Genomic DNA, 14,326 nt, shown 5'->3' on the forward strand with positions numbered 1-14,326 from the left:
TTCTTCCAGGGTTTCCGTTTGAACCCCTTCATTCCATTGATATTAAGCTTTTATCTTGGAAAGTTCTGTTTTTGATGGCTATTTCCTCGGCTCGAAGAGTCTCTGAGTTATCTGCCTTACATTGTGATTCTCCTTATCTGATCTTTCATTCAGACAAGTAGTTCTGCGTACTAAACCTGGGTTTTACCGAAGGTGGTTTCTAACAAGAATATTCAATCAAGAGATTGTTGTTCCGTCATTAGTGTCCTAGCCCTTCTTCAAAGAAGGAACGTCTTTTGCATAATCTGACGTAGTCCGTGCCCTGAAATTTATACTTGAAGGCAACTAAAGATTTTCGTCAAACTTCTTCTCTGTTTGTTGTTTACTCTGGACAGAGGAGAGGTCAAAAGGCCTTCGGCTACCTCTCTCTCTTCTTTGGCTTCAGTAGCATAATCTGTTAGCATATGAGACCTGCTGGACAGCAGCCCTCCTGAAAGGATTACAGCTCATTCCACTAAGCTGTGGCTTCCACCTGGGCCTTTAAGAATGAGGCCTCTGTTGAACAGATTTGCAAGGCTGTGCACTTGGTCTTCACTTCACACCTTTTCGAAATTTTACAAATTTGATACTTTTGCTTCTTCGGGGCTGTTTTTTGGGAGAAAGGTTCTTCAGGCAGTGGTTCCTTCCGTTTAAGTTCCTGCCTTGTCCCTCCCATCATCCGTGTACTTTAGCTTTGGTATTGGTATCCCCATAAGTAATGGATGATCCGTGGACTGGATACACTTACAAGAGAAAACATAATTTATGCTTACCTGATAAATTTATTTCTCTTGTAGTGTATCCAGTCCAACGGCCCGCCCTGTCCTTTTAAGGCAGGTCTAAATTTTAATCAAATTCCAGTCACCACTGCACCCTATGGTTTCTCCTTTCTCGTTTGTTTTCGGTCGAATGACTGGATATGACAGTGAGGGGAGGAGCTATATAAGCAGCTCTGCTGTGGGTGATCCTCTTGCAACTTCCTGTTGGGAAGGAGAATAATCCCATAAGTAATGGATGATCCCGTGGACTGGATACACAACAAGAGAAATAAATTTATCAGGTAAGCATAAATTATGTTTTTGCCACCTACCAAGAAGTATTGATCATTATTGCATACTTAAAACTCAAATCCCCATATAATAGAAGATTTTAAAGAATAACAATGCTTTAAAGGGACATAATCATCAAAATTAAATTTTACTTTTATTATCAAATATAATTGTTCTGTTTGTATCTTTGCTAAAAATGATACCTAGGTAGGCTTAGGAACAGCAATGAACTACTGCTGGGACATAGATGGTGATTGGTGACTACACACATATGCCTCTTGTTATTGGCTCACTAGGCATGTTCTGCTAGCTCTCAGTAGTGCATTGCTGTCCTGGAGCTGATTTTAACTCTGTTTAACTCCTTTAAGTCAAACACATAAGTACACATTACAGAAATATATATATTTTTTTGCAAATCACATTCACAATCTGACATTCAGAAAAAGAGGATACTTGCTGAAAAAAAGAGTATAGTTGCTGATAAAAATATGTATTTCAGCATCACATTTAGGGCTAGATTAGGAGGGGTGTGCTGGTCAAGTGATAAGGGGTTACCACGGGTCTTTGCACATGTCAGAAGTAGCACCCGTATTACAAGTTGAAAATAAACACGTTTGCTTGAGCGCAATTGAATCTAAAGCGCAACAGGATAGCGTGACTTCAGAGCTCGGGTCAACTGTTATGCGATTCCAAAAAGTTGCACGAAACACATCAAAAATACATTTAAAACTACAGTTACACTAAAAAAAATGCATTAAAAGTTATAAGGGCTCAAAGATATTAGGTCTCAGGCGTTAAAAAAAGAAAGGCAGGCAAAGGGCATTAACAAAGAGATACATACATATACATGTCTAAATAAATATATGTATGTGTATATATATATATATATATATATATATATATATATATATATATATATATATATATATTTATTTATTTATATAAATATATATATTTAAATGTGTATATATGTATTTACAGACCTATATACACATATAAACACATAAATACATTTGTATTCATATATATATATATATATATATATATATATATATATATATATATATATATATATATATATATGAATATGAATACAAATGTATTTATGTGTTTATATGTGTAAGTCCTTGTATATAAATAGTGATTCCAATAAGACTCAGCTTCTTGTATGAGTTTCAACACTTTAATATAGTGAGCATTTCCACTACATGCTCACTATATTAAAGTGTTGAAACTCATACAAGAAGCTAAGTCAATATATGGAATCAATATATATATATATGGGCATTGGAGCCATTTGCAGTCAAGTAGCTGAAAATATGAAAAATAATATATATGCAATATTCATATTTTATAAAGTGTTTAACTTTGTATTTACTTTAAATATTTCACATCCCAATGTTCTTCACACCGTTGGCAACAAAAGTGAGTACACCGCTACGTGGAAATGTCCAAATTGGGCGCAATTACCCATTTTCCTCCCCGGAGTCATGTTATTCGTTAGTGTTACAAGGTCTTAGGTGTGAATGGGGAGCAGGTGTGTTAAATTTGGTGTTATCGCTCTGACACTCTCTCATACTGGTCACTGGAATTTCAACATGGCACCTCATGGCAAAGAACTCTCTGAGGATCTGATAAAAAAGAATTGTTTTGCTCTACATAAAGATGGCCTAGGCTATAAGAAGATTGCTAAGACCCTGAAACTGAGCTGCATCACAGTGGGCAAGACCATACAGCGGTTTCACAGGACAGGTTCCATTTTGAACCGGCCTCGCCATGGTCGACCAAAGAAGTTGAGTGCACATGCTCAGCGTCATATCCAGAGGTTGTCTTTGGGAAATAGATGTATGAGTGCTGCCAGCATTGCTGGGGTGTGGGGTCAGCCTGTCAGTGCTCAGACCATATGCCGCACACTGCATCAAATTGGTCTGCATGGCTGTTGCCCTAGAAGGAAGCCTCTTCTAAAGATGATGCACAAGAAAGCCTGCAAACAGTTTGCTGAAGACAAGCAGACTAAGGACATCTGAGACCAAGATAAACTTATTTGGTTCAGATGGTGGCAAGCGTGTGTGGCGGCAACCAGGTGAGGAGAACAAAGACAAGTGTGTCTTGCCTTACAGTCAAGCATGGTGGTGGGAGTGTCATGGTCTTGGCCTGCATGAGTGCTGCCAGCACTGGGGAGCTACAGTTCATTGAGGAAACTATGAAGGCCAACATGTACTGTGACATACTGAAGCAGAGCATGATCCCCTCCCTTCAGAGTCTGGGCTGCAGGGCAGTATTCCAACATGATAACAACCCAAACACACCTCCAAGACGACCACTGGCTTGCTAAAGAAGCTGAGGGTAAAGGTAATGACTGGCCAGGCTTATATCCAGACCTAAACCCTATTGAGCATCTGTGGGGCATCCTCAAATGGAAGGTGGGGGAGCGCAAGGTCTCTAACATCCACCAGCTCTGTAATGTTGTCATGGAGGATGGAAGATGACTCCAGTGGTAACCTGTGAAGCTCTGGTGAACTCCATGCCCAAGAGGGTTAAGGCAGTGCTGGAAAATAAATAAAACAAAATAAACAAAAACCATCATATACATATAGAAATATGTATTTAAAGGGCCATTATACACTCATTTTTTCTTTGCATAAATGTTTTGTAGATGATCTATTTATAAAGCCCATAAAGTTTTTTTTTTTTTAAAAAATGTATAATTTTGCTTATTTTTAAATAACATTGCTCTGATTTTCAGACTCCTAACCAAGCCCTAAAGTTTTATTTGACTACTGTCAGCTACCTTCTACAGCTTGCTCCTGTTTGTGTAAAGGGCCTTTTCATATGCAAAAGAAGGGGGAGGGGGAGTGTCCTTATTTCCCACTTGCAGTGGGCTTTCCAACTGCCTTTTCAACAGAGCTAAACTGAAAGCTTCTAGTAAGTTTTAAACCATTTTATACTGGATTTTATATCAGTATCTGTGCATCTTATTCTTTACAGTAGTGTCTATTACATGCAGTTATATGAAAATGAGTGTATACTGTCCCTTTAAGAATAAATAGAACATATTTTGCTAAGTGAAGAGCAATGGAATGCGATGGAATGTGATATCATTATATTTTGATGTCGGGTTAGCATTGAGTGTTTTTTCTGCTTTTTGCGCTCCATTGTGTTAGGTTTTCTTTTTACTTTTGCGCTCCATTGAAGTCTATGTAGGGAATACGTTAACATGTTTGCAATACTCAAAGTTCATCTTCTGCGTATGTCGGGTCTCACTCCTGCGAAAACTTTTTGCTTGCAACAAACAGCTTATTTCTACTAGAATTTAATGTGCAAGCAGGAGCGATAAATTGCACTCCACTCATAATCTAGCCCTTAACGGGAACATATTTCTTGTAATGTAGAAGATTGATAAACAATGAAATATTTAAATGCAATGAATAGAAAATAACAATAAATAATTGCTGCGTTGAGCCACTTCATGTATTTCTAATGACAATGTGAAAAAGTTTAAAAAATATATATACTTTTTTCTATGGTAATAGATATACAAGATAAAAATGTAAGTTATATGAAAATACCATTAACTATTTATAAAAATAAATATATAAATAAAAAATGTTATTTTACATCCTATATGAAGAACTTAGATTTATTTAGTTTTGCAAACAGTTGCAACAATAAAGCATTTTGTTTTCTTATACTTCATTAACTTCTTTATCGCTGAGCCATGTCACATCCTTGCACTGTAGTCAATTTTAGTCTTTTGCACTTATTGAACTTGATGGACATTTTTTGGGTTGCTGAAGGGTCTAATTTTCCAGACAAAATTATGCTCATTAAGAACTTGTGGCTTAAAGGACATGAAACCCAATTTGTTTCTTTCATCAGTCAGAAAGAGCATGCCATTTTAAACAACTTTCTAATTTACTTCTATTATCTAATTTGCTTCATTATCTTGATATCCTTTGCTGAAAAGCATATCTAGATAGGTCAGTAGCTGCTGATTGGCGGCTGCACATAGATGCCTCGTGTGATTGGCTCACCTATGTGCATTGGTATTTCTTCAACAAAGGATGTCTAAAGACTGAAGCAAATTAGAAAATAGAAAGTAAATGAGAATGTTGTATACATTTGATTTCTCTTTCTGAATTATGAAATAAAAATTTTGGGTTGAATGTCACTTTAACTTCAGCTTTCTTTTCCAGTCTACTGCCAGTTTGGCTTCCATGAGGGGCCCAATACATAATGTCTTGCAGATCAAACCAGAACCACTAGTAACACGGAAAGACAATAATTACAAATACCAGAATGATATCATTATAATTTGTTCTCTTAGAGCAATTAAAAATAGGGCACTACTATCTGATGTTAGCCCTATTGTCCCTCCCCCTAAGAGAAGGGCGCCACCTACCAATCATGAGACATTATTGCGATTCTTAATCTTACACCATGTTAACTGTGTATCCATCCCTCAGAGAGTTTTGCCTGACATCTCTTTGCAGCTGAATAATTGTAACCAGGATTGCGATTGTCTGTGACCACATTGCATTATTTATATGTTTATATTGAGTTCACTTACATTATGTAACTTTAAAACTTTATGTTTTAAATCCTGCAGCTCCGATTGAGGAGGTATATATGTGTATATCCTTTTGAGACATGCACGCAGTAACACTCGCCTGTCGTGTACATATCGTGCCTCCATGTTTGTGCTGAACGATTCAATAAGGCCCCTACTCTATGATTGTCCATATTGTTTCTATAATGTTACATATTTTGAAACCTGTTGAGATTGTATACAATGTAGCTAAGTCATTCCTATGGCACTAATTGTGGGTGTTGACATCCATTGCCTTCGATCTAGGATTTGGCTAGGAGGTTTCTTAAATAAACAGCAGATTTTATACAATTATAGCCTGATGAAATGTGCTGGGACACAGAGAAATGTGTTGCTATATAGGTTTTAATGAAAAGGTTTTTATCAACCTCTGCTGCTTCATTACTCTCGTAGAGTGGATGGTGCCCGTCTACATATCCTGAATACCGAAGTTAGCAGGTCTGTCCCCTCTGGTATCTGAAAGCCTCATGGGCGGTTTATCTCCCTCATAGGTGTACCACGTTCCTGTGCTGGAAGTGAGTCTGCCGGGCAACTCCGAAGATCTGGCTTGCCTGTTATACACTGTGGAGTGCTCTCCTGTATGTGAGTAGGACCTTTAACTGCTATTCTGTTTCCACCTGTGTTAAGCTGATTTACCCTATGAGTCGCATTCTATTTTTATCTTTCTAGGGTTTCTGAAGTGTCTGGCTGAACATTATAGAAGAGCTGCCTCAGTGAGATTTCCTCCGTGCTCGACTGGAGATTATTTTCCTATCTCACTAACCATTTTAAGTGTATCTGTGACTTTGGAGTGGTGTTTGTATTATACCTTTTGTATCTTACACTGTATATTTGTTATCATGTTTTGGCTTTCTTATAGATATTGAAGCTAACATTTTTCTTTGTTGAGTGCTGATATATCTATTATTATAATAATTACAAGTCTAACACTTCTGAAATACATCTGCAAAATGAATATTTTAAATATTTGTAATTGTTAAATATCCACAAAATTTGTTTTCAGCAATCTCACAGACGCAAATGAAGGTCTGACTGACACTTTTTTTTCTGAAATATCCATTAGGAAATCCATGTTTAAAATAAATACTGGAAGCAAAAAGGTGACACATTGTAAAGCTAATTTCAAATCCTTACTCAGAATTGCCAGCTCCAGTGGAAACACTGATAGCTTTTTGGTGAAAACTGGGCAAATGTGCTATACAATAATCTGTTGTTTATCTGAAATACACAAACATTATGTAATCCAAAACAATGAACTGAAATGAAATGAAGCATCAATGGCAAATGTAATGGGATTAATTATTTCTTTAAAAATTACAAACACACACTAATGATTCTACATTTAAAATCCTTCATCTTCCAAAAAAAGCTAAATTTAAGATGCAATACCTTTGTCTTCAAATTAAATTAGTAATTGAATTTGAAATTGAACAACAAATGTATGCCTTAAATATGGGAATAAAATAAACCTACACAAATGTTTCATTTCACTAAGGGATAATTTAACTAATTTTAACAATGTATGTATAATGCTACCCTGTCAAATTTCACTAAACATAGTATTTAAAAAAAAACCTGTAATTACTTGCCCCATTTTAATGCTTAGGTGCTTAGTGTCTCTTTGGAGCTCATAGAACTCCAAAAGTCACCTAGTAAATATTTGATTGCAATTGAGGAGAAAACCAGAAATGTAGTACCAAAACCATGCATCAAAACTCAGGCAACTCTCAGATGAATAAACAGGAGACAGACCAGAGTCAGGAACATATTACCCAGTAGTAAACATATGTCATAGCACAGAGAATAGACAGTAAATAATACAAATTACAATAGGCAAAAATCAGTAGCAGGTTACCAAATATAGAATTATCATTACAGATGGGGGCTAATGCAAAATACACTATCCCATTAACAAATGAAGATCAGAACATGAAGGTCAGAACACCAATGTCAGGGTCTTCTTATGGAAATAACAAAGCACAGATTGTAGCTCTCAAGGGCCTTTTCACACTTCCTGTGAACACTTTGTGGTGCACTGTTCAAAGTACGCATTTTTTCTGACACTGCACTAACCTTAGTTCAAAACCTCCTCAAAAGATCCAACTACAGGCAGGACCTCTCTTCACGCTAACCTTTTTCATCTTAGAGCGGCCTAGAAGATGAGAAGGTAAATGTCTTGTAACCTTACTTAAACCTAAATATATATCATCAAAATAAAAGAAACATAGAAGATGATTAAAATGAAAGAGAATTCATAGGACTGGATATTATTGGATACCCAAGAGTGTGGATTGCTAAATCCGCTTTTTTAAAAAAAAAAATATGGACTTTAATCATAAGTACATAAAATTGAATTTTGTGTTCTATTAATGGTATCAGGAAGGGTTGAAGCTGCAGCTCTAATGAAAGTTAAGCTCTGAAAACATTCTAGAGCCAGTTAAACTTAGTTTTAAACTCCATAGATAGAAGTGGATTGTCTAATGCAGTGTTTCTCAACTCCAGTCCTCAGGACCCTTAACAGGCCAGATATTTATTATATCTTAACTAGAGCACAGGTGAAATTATCAGCTGATCAGTCACCATGGTTACCTGCTCTTACCCTTCAGGTGATTATTTCACCTGTGCTCTAGTTAAGATATAATAAAACTCTGGCATGTTAAGGGTCCAGAGGACTGGAGCGGAGAAACACTGGTCTAATTGGCTTGCAGGGGTGTAATCTAATTTTGTCAAGGAGTTGTGGTCTTCTATAGGAGGCCAGGGGTTAATCATTATTTATGTTTGAATTTCTAGGGTTTCCTAGATGCCTTTAAAATCATTACATAAGTCCAAGAGGAATACATATGAATATATCTATATTTCTAAATAAAACATAACTTGTCAAACTATTTACTGTATCCACTCAGGAACTAACAATAAGTCTTTTTGCATAATTTAAAATAAAAGCTAACAAAACACTTTTATACCATCGTCGTTCATATTTTTGACAATGCTGTTTAAACATAAAAAGTGTAAAAATTATATATATATGTTTAAATGAAAACAAAATGTGTGGAACAATCAACACAGAGAATTTAGTTCACACAGGAAGGCACACCCACTGCGTTTATGTTCACTGAATGGCAAAATATATATATTCGTAAAGGAAATGAGAACGGTATGGTCTCTATGGAGCCTTGAGTGTTGATAAAATTATCCCATAACACCTTAATTAGAGAAGGTGCCTGGTGCCTTGTGATCAGAGTAAAGTGAAGAAAGCTGCTTTGGTAACACCTCATTGGGTCTGCATATAACCAGAAGAATATAAATAAAACTTCTTCATTAAGGGTATGTTGCTAAGTATCCAGCAGATCTATCCATTTTATGTTTAAGGCTTTCTGTTTTCTTCCAGTCTTTTGAAGTTGCTCTTAATAGATGCCTTCTGTTTCATTGCAATTCTTTTATGGAATACATACCATGCCATTATCAACATCAGGACTTCTACCTACACTATAAAGTGTCTGATTTTCATGAGTAAGGCAGCAGTGCTACTAATTATGGTTTATCCGGATGTTCATACTAGTTTAAAAAGCAGTTTAAGAGTTCACATGATGGTGAAACTTCTTTGATCTAAAAAAGTCTATGCACCAAGATATTTGGCAAGTAAAATGTTACCAAAACCCTCAAATACTGTATATGTTTTATGGAAATAATTGCAGAATGTAGACAAAGACCATATATTGAATGTTTATAAAAAAATACAGCATAGAATAAATAACACTAAAGCACATGAATGAGAAAACCCAGATTAACATACCAAAGATATGTTTTGATTATTGTTGTAGGACTGATCCAGAATACTATTGCATTGCAAAGTGTGTAAAAAAAGACCTTTTTCTTAATTATAAGAACCATAAACATTGCGAAGTGTGAGTTTCTGATTGTGGGGTGTTAGTTTTTAAAATACAAACCTTAATAATTTTAGGAGATCAAAGCTTTTGAATTAGATAAATCCAAATATCACATGTAAAGCAATTCAAAATAACTTCTAATGCATTGGAAAACTGTTGTCAAATTATTTCAATGTAAAGTACTGTTTAAATCAAAGTGTTAACTCTATGAAAAGCAAGGTGATACAATTTTCTCAGGATATCATATATGATATTGATGTCACAAGACCTATATGCAATGTCATCACTTATGAAATTATATAAAAGCACAGGAAATAAAGCTGATCAAAACAACTACTTTACAATAATTGCAAATATTTACTTAGGGAAGACATCACATAACACTCCAAAGAGCTTCTATCAATCTTGTAATCATCGCCAAAACCGTTTACTGTAGGTTAAATGTCTCTCTAAGACTCTAGTTTACAAATTCAGTTAGAGATACTGAAAAAAAAGGATACTGTTTAAGCACTCTCCTTAATCCCTTTTGCCCACTATTCTAAATCGATGGCTGAAATCTGCCAGTTAAACAGTAATTTTATAACAATACCAAGATAAGTATTGATTAAATGGTATCTAAACTCAAAATTAGGTGCTGGTATACTTGTAGCAATATGCTATTTGTGCAATATTAAGTAAGCAATTGGAAACAGATTCCACTATACTGTTACAAAGGTAGCAGGCACAATGCCAAGGTTTTCAGTGTTAACCCTCGACATGCATCTGTATTGTTATGATAGAGAAATAAATTCTATCCATTTGCTATTTGCTTAGCATCAGATTATTGCTAACATCATATTATGGCCTAGAATTTTGTGTTATGGTACGGTATGACTATTGCGCTGGAATGGCAGTAACGCATATTACGAGTTGCGGCGGTATAGCTATACCGCAAGCATTTTAGCCTGTAACGCAATGTCCATTCCGCACTCAAAAAAATGAGGTTGAGTGCGGGATTTTCCATAGCACTGTATTACAGGTTGTGCGGTCCGGCTAAAATGCTTGTGTTACAGCCTATACCGACACGTTCCACACCGCCATCTGAGACCAGTAGTTATGGATTTAACGAAACAAAAATGTTGCACAAAACTCATGACTAAAAATGTTACAAAGTACACAAACACCCATAAACTACCTATTAAACCCTAAACCGTCGCCCTCCCCGCATCGCAAATACTATAGTACACCTATTAACCCCTAATCTGCTGCCCACCCACATTGTGACTATTAAATAAACCTATTAACCCCTAATCTGCCGCCCACCCACATCGCCAACACTAAAATAAAACTATTAACCCCTAAACCGCCGATCCCCCACATCGCCAACACTATTTAAACCTATTAACCCCTAAACCACTGCTCCCCGACATCGCAGACACTCAATAAAGCTATTAACCACTAAACCGCCAGCCCCCCACATCGCAACTAATAAACTAAACCTATTAACCACTAAAACGCAGGCCCCCACATCGCAAAACACTAAATTAAACTATTAACCCCAGAACCTAACACCCCCTAACTTTAAATTAAAAGTTACAATATAACTATCTTTAAATAAAAATAACTAACATTAAACTATAAATTAACCTAACATTACTATTCTAATATAATTAAAAAAAACTACCAATTAAAAAAACCAAAATTACAAATTTAAAAAAACCTAACACTACGAAAAAATAAAAAAAAAACAGCCCATAGGATTTCAGTAGCTCTTATCCTATTGACTGTTTTGAACAGCTAATAGGATTTCAGTAGCTCTCATCCTATTGGCTGATTTAAATTTGAAGAATCAAATCAGCCAATAGAAATGCAAGGTACGCCATTTTTAAATGGGTACCTTGCATTCAACTTCAGTGTATGGTGGTGATCGTATGAAGAGGGACGCTCCGCGCAGGATGTCATCGCCGGTCCTAGATAGCTTTGCTCCACGCCACCCGGATGAAGATAGAAGATGCCCCCGCGATGGATGAAGATGTCGCTGCCTGGATGAAGACTTCTCGCCGTCTGGATGGAGATGGATGTCCAGACATCTGGAACCATGAGTAGATATTCTGGGTTAGTGTTAGGTTTTATTTATTTTTTTGGGGGTGGAATTTTTTAAGATTAAGGTTTGGGCAGTGTAAAGGAGCTGAATGCCCTTTTAGGGCAGTAAAAGAGCTTAATGCCCTTTTAAGGGCAATGCCCATACAAATGCCCCTTTTGGGGCAATGGGTAGCTTAGGTTTTTTTTAGACTTAGGTTTATAATTTTGGGGGTTGGTTGGGTGGTGGGTTTTACTGTTGGGGGACTTTGCAATTTTTTGTATGTAAAAGAGCTGTTTAACTTAGGGCAATGCCCTGCAAAAGGCCCTTTTAAGGGCTATTGGTAGTTTATTGTAGGTTAGGGGGGTATTTTTATTTTGGGGGGCTTTTTTATTTTGATATGGCTATTAGATTCGGTGTAATTGTTTTTATTTTTGATTATTTCATTTATTATTTTTGTAATCTTAGAGTTTTTTTATTTTTCGTATTTTAAGTGTTTATTATTTTTTGTAATGTTAGAGTTTTTAAATGTTTTCTTGTATTAGGATTTTTTAAATTTGTAATTTAGGTTTTTATTTTTTCGAAGTGTTAGGTTTTTTTAAATTTGTAATTTAGGAATTTTAATTGGTAGTTTTGTTTTTATTTTATTAGAATAGTAATGTTAGGTTAATTTATAGTTTAATCACATTTTTTTTATTTCACAGGAAAATATTTATTTATTTTTAAATAGTTATATTGTAACTTTGAATTTAAAGTTAAGGGGGTGTTTAATAACATGTATTAGTGTCAGTGATGTCGGGTAACAGCGGATTAGGGGATAATAACTTTTATTAGTATCGGCGATGTCAGGGGAGCAGCAGTTTAGGGGTTAATAACTTTATTTAGTGTTGACGATGTCGAGGGCGGCAGATTAGGGGTGTTTAGAGTAGGGGTTTATGTTAGGGTTTAAACTTAGCTTTTTTTCTCCCCATAAACATCAATGGGGTTGCGTTACGGAGATTTGTTATTCCGCAATTGCAGGTGTTAGATTTTTTCTAACACTCTCTCCCCATTGATGTCTATGGGGGAAAGCGTGCATGAGCACGTAAACTCAGCCCTTGACTTTTGTGTGGTATGGAGCTTAATGCACCATAACGCACAGCACAAGGAGGTTTTTCAGTAACTCATAATGGCAGCGCTATGGAAAGCGTGGTATCGCTCTGTTTTTGCGTTAGTTACGCACCCTGTTTAGCGCAAAATTCGTAATCTAGGTGTATGTTTGCTAATATGAGCGATTAGAATTTTAAATGTTTTTGCAGTGTTATCTCTTATTAATAAAGTGATAGTATTATCTATAAGTAACCCAACATAATCTTCAGATATTTAAAACACTGTTCTGTTAGTAGCCATTATCAGTGCTTGGCAATTTAAAATGAAAGACTCCCACTTTCTCCTTAGAAAGCCTTTTTGCCAGTGAAACATGTCAAGGGAAGGGGAGAGGGCTAGTGGGAGCCTTTCATTTTAAATTGCCAAGCACTGATTATGGTTACTAAGAGAACAGTGTTGGGATACTTATAGATAATACTATCACTTTATTAATAATGTAACAAAAACATTTAAAATTCTAACTGCTCGTATTAGCAACCATAAAAAAATGTTAGCAATAATCTGATGCTAAGCAAATAGTAAATGGATAGAATTGATTTCTCCATCATAACAATACAGCTACATGTCAAGGGTTAACACTGAAACCTTGACATTGTGCCTGTAACATTTGAAACATAGAAACTTACGGCCAGATTACGAGTTTTTCGTTATGAGCTGTGCAGTGCTAACGAGCAGTTTTGTCTCACTGCTCACTTATCTTCAGCGCTGGTATTACGGGTTTTTAAAAACCTGGCGTTAAAAGGCAAGAAGTGAGCGTTGAGCAAAATTGTGCTCCTTACCGCACTTCAATACCAGCACTGCTTAAGTTAGCGGTGAGCTGGTCGTACGTGTTCGTGCATGATTTCCCCCATAAACATCAATGGGAGAGCCGGCTGAGAAAAAGTCTAACACCTGCCAAAAAGCAGCGTAAAACTCAGTAACGCAGTCCCATTAATTCCTATGGGGAAATAAAATTTATGTTTATACCTAACACCCTAACATGAACCCTGAGTCTAAACACCCCCTAATCTTTATACTTACACCCATAAACTACCTATTAACCCCTAAACCGAGGCCCTCCTGTATTGCAATACTAAAATAACATTTTTAATCCCTAAACTACCGATCCGGACATCGCCGCCACTATAATAAAACATTAACCCCTAAACCGCCGCGCTCCCGGCCTCACAAACACTAGTTAAATAATATTAACCCCTAAATCTGCTATCCCTAACATCGCCGCCTACCTACACTTATTAACCCCTAATCTGCCGTCCCCAACATCGCCGCCACTATATTAAATGTATAACCCATAAATCTAAGTCTAACTCTAACCCTAACACCCCCTAACTTAAATATAATTTAAATAAATCTAAATAAAATTCCTATCATTAAAGGGACATTCCAGTCAAAATTTAAATGCACATAGATTAATTACAGCTTTGAATAGAAAGATATTTGCAATATACATGTATTGGCAAAAATGCTTCTAGTAAAAGTTAGCACTGTTTTAGTGTTAACATTTTTCTCTGCACGTGCATGTGAAGCATAGCTAGATATTGTCACTGCCCCCACATTT

Source organism: Bombina bombina, chromosome 6 (genome assembly GCF_027579735.1).
Source record: "Bombina bombina isolate aBomBom1 chromosome 6, aBomBom1.pri, whole genome shotgun sequence".
NCBI classification, from domain to species: Eukaryota; Metazoa; Chordata; class Amphibia; order Anura; family Bombinatoridae; genus Bombina; species Bombina bombina.